Source organism: Phocoena sinus, chromosome 3 (genome assembly GCF_008692025.1).
Source record: "Phocoena sinus isolate mPhoSin1 chromosome 3, mPhoSin1.pri, whole genome shotgun sequence".
Lineage (NCBI taxonomy): Eukaryota > Metazoa > Chordata > Mammalia > Artiodactyla > Phocoenidae > Phocoena > Phocoena sinus.
Window position 1 is genome coordinate 824892 of NC_045765.1, and position 6222 is coordinate 831113.

Consider the following 6222-nt stretch of genomic DNA (forward strand, 5'->3'; position numbering starts at 1 on the left):
AGTGGAATCACACACTGTGTGTTCTTCTATGCCTTGCTTCTCTTACTCAGCGTTTGTGGTCTCAAGGTCCATCCACGTGGTAACGAGTATCAGTGCTTCTCTCCTTTTCATGGCTGAGGATGACCATGGATGGACCACGTGGTGTGGATGGACCACACTGTGTTTATCCATGATATGTCGATGGACACTAGGGTTGCTTTCACCTTTCAGCTGTTGTGAATCATGCTGCTGTGAACACGGGTGTGCAAATATCTCTTCGAGTCCCTGCTTTAAATTCTTTTGGGTATGTACGGATTTTGGGGTATGTGGGATTGCTGGGTCATATGGTGATTCTATGTTTAATTTTTTTGAGCAACCTCCAGGCAGTTTTCCATGGCAGCTGCACCCTCTTACGTTCCCTCCAGCTGTCCACAAGGCTTCCAAAAATTTCTCTACATCCTCACCAAAGCCTGTTATTTCTGTTTTTTTTTCCTTCATAGCCATCCTAAGGGGCGTGAGGTATGAGCCCCCTAACTCTCTGTTATGGAGTATTTCAAACACACAGGAGAGGAGGAAGTAGATGGACCCCCCCGCCCCCCCGCATCCAGCCTCAACCAGTATCCACCCCTTGTTTTTTCTCCAGTTCACCCTTGGATGATTATTATTTCTTTTATAAATTTATTTATTTATTTTTGGCTGCGTTGGGTCTTCATTGCTGCGCGCAGAGTTTCTCGAGTTGCGGCGAGCGGGGGCTACTCTTCGTTGCGGTGCGCGGGCTTCTCATTGCGGTGGCTTCTCTTGTTGCAGAGCACAGGCTCTAGGCGCGCGGGCTTCAGTAGTTGTGGCACGCGGGCTCAGCAGTTGTGGCTCGCAGGCTCTGGAGTGCAGGCTCAGTAGTTGTGGCACACGGGCTTAGTTGCTCCGCGACATATGGCATTTTCCCGTACCAGGGCTCGAACCCATGTCCCCTGCATTGGCAGGAGGATTCTTAAGCACTGCGCCACCATGGAAGTCCCTTGGATTATTTCTTCCAACTTTTTATTATGAATATTTTCAAGTGTGGAGAAGAGTTGGAAGGATTTTGTGGTGAAAAACTCAAAACCTACCTCCTACGATTAACATTCTACTATATTTATTTAGCACATAACTGAACATCCATCCTTTCCTCTATGTGGCCACATTTTTGTGCATGCCTGTGTGTTAACGTGCCACCTATTTGAATGGCAAAACCAAAACCAAAAAAATTTAGACAAAACGAAGTGCTGGCAAGGATGCAGAACCCTCAGATGTTGCCAGCGGGGATGCAGCCACTTTGGAAGACAGCTCAGCGGTTCCTCAAAATGTGAAATGCAGAATTGCCAGATGATCCAGCTGTTCCACTCCTGGGTGTTAACCCAAGAGAAATGAAGTCTTCTGTCCACAGAAAAAGCTGCACACACGTGTTCATAGTAGCATGACTTGTAATCACCAAAAACTGAAGACAACCCAAATGGTTCTCAACTGGTCAAAGGATGAGAAAAAACCCTACAGGAGGTCCGTACGAAGGAACATCATCCAGACCTAACAAGTAGTCAGTGCTCTCAAGAATGTTGATGCGGGCTTCCCTGGTGGCGCAGTGGTGGAGAGTCCTTCTGCTGAGGCAGGGGACGCGGGTTCGTGCCCCGGTCCGGGAAGATCCCACATGCCGCAGAGCGGCTGGGCCCGTGAGCCATGGCCGCTGAGCCTGCGCGTCCGGAGCCTGTGCTCCGCAACGGAGAGGCCACAACAGTGAGAGGCCCGCGTAACGCAAAAAAAAAAAAAAAAAAAAAAAAAGAATGCTGATGAATCGCAGATGAATTATGTGAGGTGAAAGAGAGCAGGCTCCTACTGTCTGATTCCACCGCGTGACATCCCAGAGAAGATCAAACTAAGAGGCCAAAACTTGATCCGCACTTGAGAAGGGCTGGGGGAGGGATGTAACTACAGGGGGGAACGGGGGCCTTTTTTTTTTTTTTCTTATTTTGATAAACATTTATTTAATTTTGTCTGCGTTGGGTCTTCATTGCTGCACAGGGGCTTTCTCTAGTTGCGGCGAGCGGGGGCTACTCTTCGTTGCGGTGCGCGGGCTTCTCACTGAGGTGGCTTTTTGTGTTGGCAACACACACACACACACACACACACACACACACACACACACACACACACTCACGCACACATGCACATGCTCACGCTCGTACCCGGCTAACCTCGGCCACGATCCCCACTCGCCCCCTGGCGGCCACGCTGGCCCACACAGACGCAGCCCCTAATCTAACCGTGGCTGGATTTCTGGCAGAGGCTGACCCCGTTTTTGAAACGACACCTCTGGCTCCTGGGAGCCCCACTCCGCAGGTGGGGGGCTTAGCTGGGCCTCTGGAGAGGGGTGGTCCTGGGGCCCAGGGCCCAACATTTAAGAGACCCGCCAAGTGGGAGGAGACCCAGGGTGGGGCAGCTGGCCAGGAGAGGGTCCAGGAGGACCTTTGCCTCCTCGGTCCTCACGGAAGGGGTGAAGGGGTCTTGCTCTCAGAGCTGAGGGAAGCAAGGGGGTCAGCGAGGGGGCTGCGAGGGAGCGAGCAAGTCTGGGGCCCTGCTGAGCATGACGTGTCTGTGTGCGACAGTTGTGCGGGATTGGGAGAAGTGAGAGGTGAGAGGGATGGGGTACACAGGAGGAGACAGGGGCAGAGGAAAGTCCTGAGCCCTAGAGGGCTCCATGTATAACCTGGGGCCCCCTGCTATGACCTGGGGCCCCAACATATAACCAGGAGTCCCCTACCTGTAATCTGGGGCTCCCATCTGTAACCTGGAGACTTCTATTTATAATCTGAGGCCACCCACCTATAACCTGGGGCCCCCTGCTATTACCTGGTGCTTCTACTTATAACCTGGGGTCCCACCTCAAACCTGGGGCCCCTCACTTGCAACATGAGCCCCCCTACCTATAACCTTGGGTCCCCCACTACAACCTGCGGCCCCCGTCTATAACCTGAGGCCTCCCATTGTAACCTGGGGCCCCTTACCTGTAATCTGGGGCTCCCATCTGTAACCTGGGCCCCACACCTAAACCTAGAGCCTCCACGCATAACCTGGGGACCCCACCTAGAAACTGGAGCCCCTCAATGGTAACCTGAGACCCCATCCTGGGGCCCCCCACCTATATAACCTGGGCCCCACCTGTAACCCAGGGTCCTTAACAGAACCCGAAGAATGGTGAGGGTGAGAGCATGCTGGCAAAGCATTTTTCCCAGGGCTCCCGTAAATATTTGTAACTATGACTTAGGCCTATTACTAATCCCATTTGTCACAGTTTACTGTCCCAGAGGTCATGCTGCCTCTCTAGGTCCAAAGTGTCATCCCTGGCCACTAAGTCTTTTCTTTTTGTGGTGATTCATAAAGTAAAAGTATATCTCACTTCCCATGGCTCTTATATTTGATGACATACGGTATTGTTACTCCCCCACTCAGAGAAATGGTATAGGAGAAGCCAGGAACACCCCCAGCACTCCACCACCCCCCACCCCGCCTCCCCCCACACCAGCTCCGCAGCTGAGGCTTAGAGCAGCCCTCACAGGGGTCTCAACCTCATCGTGCTTGGGAAGGTCCCCCAAAACTGGCTCTGTGCTAGCCTGGCTTGGGTTTGATGCTTGCTATGAACCTTACATAAGCACGACAGCTGGGCAGCTCCAAGGCCTGCATCACCCGCAGAGGATGAGGCTAGAATTCTTACTGGGCTCCTGGGGGCTCCCAGGCTGGGCACTGAGATGTGAGTGCCCGCTCCACCAGGCACCTGGTCGGGGGCTTCGCCTCTGCAAACCTCAGTCACCTGTAAGGAGGGTGGAAGGAGGATTCTAGAACATTCTATCACCTGGAAAGGAAACCCCGTCCTCATCAGCAGTCAAACACCCCCAGCCCCTCCCCCAGCCCTTGACAACCATGAATCCACTCTCTGTCTCTGCAGATTTGCCTGTTTTGGATGTTTCCCATCAACAGAATCACACTGGGTGGCCTTCTGTGTCTGGCTTCTCTCACTGAGCACCGTGTTTTCAAGTTCATCCATGTGTGTCAATGACTCATTCCTTTTCATGGCTGAATATTATTCCAGTGTGTGGATATGTCATATTCTGTCTATCTGTCATCTGTTGATGGACATTTGAGTTGTTTCCACTTTTGGACTACTGTGAATCATGCTCCTGCAAGTATCTGTGTACAAGTTTTTGTGTGGACATATGCTTCCATTTCTCTTGGGCAGACACCTAGGAGTGGAATTACTGGGCCACGTGGTCACTCAATGTCAAACTTTCAACTTTTTTTCCAAAGTGGCTGCACCAACTATATGAAAGTTCCAGTTTGTCCACATTCTTGCCAATACTTGTTATCATCCTTTCTTTTTTTTTTTTTTTGACCATAGTCATCCTAGTGGGTATGAAGTGGTTAACCTAATAGAATTTAATTAATTAATTTTTTTGCTGTGCCACACAGCTTGTGGGATCCCTGACCAGGGATCGAACCTGGGCTCCCAGCAGTGGAAGTGGAAAAGGTGGCGTCTGAACTGAGATGCACCTTCATGGATTCTTTCTGCAATGGTCACCAAACATTTCCCGAGTCCCTTCCATGTGTCCTGAACATCAGGAGAGGGGTGGAGTGAAGAAGAGTGAGGCCTACAGATGCCAAAATTATCAAATACCCCAGATTCCAAGAAATTTGGGCGTAAGCCAGCAGTCAAAAACGTAGAAAATACCAAAAGGAATTGGAGTTGGGCAATGTTCCTTCTTCTTCAGTTTTCTGGAAGAGATTGTTTGAAACCAATGTTATTTCTTCCCAAAATGTGTGATGGACATTCACGAATGAAACCATCTGGGCCTTAATTGTCTTTGTTCAAAGGTCTTTCCCAGGAATTCTCTGGCAGTCCAGTGGTTAGGACTCTGTGCTTTCACTGCTATGGGCCTGGGTTCAATCCCTGATGGGGGAACTAAGATCCTACAAGCTGTGCAGCCAAAATAAGAAAGGTTTTTCTCTACAGATTTAATTTCTCTAATAGATATAAAATGATGTAAATTGTCTATTTCTTCTTGAGTAAGCTTTCATTTTAGTGCCTTTTCAGGTGTCGGTCCATTCCATGTTGACTTCATGGGCATAGAGTTGTTCCTATATCTAATCCTTGTAATATCTGCAGGGTCTGTAGTGATACCCCCTCTTTAATTCCTGATACAGGTCATCCTTTTTTCTTGGTCAGTCTGGCTAGAGTTTTATCAATTGTTTTGATCTTTTCAAAGACCGATCTTTTGGCTTCATCAATTTTCGTTATTCTTTTTCTATTGTGTTTCAGTGGTTTCTGCTCTGATCTTTATGATTTAGAAATCTCGGGCTAATCCACGTGTTCTGATTAGGACTTGTTGGTATGTTGGTGTGACTTGTGGCCCCCACCCCCAAAGCCACAGCAATCCCTCTTCTGTGGGTCATTTGAGAATCTGATGAAACTCACGGATGTCCCCAAGAACAAGCACATGGGCACACTCAATTTTGCACATAGGTTTAGGTAGTTCACAGGTGTCAGGCTCAGAACCACCAACCTGGAGCTCAAATCCGATGGTGTCAGCTCCCAACGTTTCCACTCAAGACAAGCAGTTTGTTCCGGCAAAGTAAGAATCTAGTGATAAAAAACAGAAAGGTAAAAAAAAAAAAAAAAACAACACAGGCCTGGAGGTATTTTCAGTTTCATTAAGGCGTAGTATTTTGCCAACTGTTTGTTTTTCATCCAAAGCACTTTGCTGGCACCATCCCAGCTGGGTTCTGAATTTTAGCCCGTGAGTTTCTTTGGGCAGACTCCGCCCAGCGCACCTCTCTCCCGATCTGGGCCGAGAGATTCTTAAAGGCTTTTTGCCTCGAATTGGCCACTTTCGGCTACTTTTTGACCCTTGACCTAGTCTCAAACGGGGTTTCGGGGGAGAGGACCTGGTAGGCACCCACCAGGGTCCCCGAGCCGCGTCCCGGCCGCGAGGGCTGCGCTCCGACCCCGCCGGTTCCGAGGACGCCGTTGGCACTAGCGACCTCCACCTCCCAGCCCCCAACCCCTCCCAGGTCAGCGTTGTGGCCTCGCCTCCGCACGCCTGTTTCCCGCCCCCTCCCATTGACGGTCGCCCCCGCGGACCAGTGATCAAGGAGTATCCACCCCTGGGGCGGGGCCGGGCTCCAGCCAATCCCCGCTAGGGCGCCCGCCTGGGTCCAAAC

The 6222-nt window shown here is 50.5% G+C and overlaps 1 long non-coding RNA gene across 1 annotated transcript; it reads right to left on the reverse strand.

Annotated features, from left to right (window-relative positions):
- Window positions 1–3541: 3541 nt before the first annotated feature.
- Window positions 3542–6086, reverse strand: LOC116750707. Its single transcript, XR_004349069.1, has 3 exons — window positions 5962–6086; window positions 5565–5641; window positions 3542–3817 (listed from the first exon to the last, which is right to left on the reverse strand). It is a non-coding gene; the product is annotated as an uncharacterized LOC116750707 (long non-coding RNA).
- Between the last annotated feature and the right edge of the window lie 136 nt (window positions 6087–6222).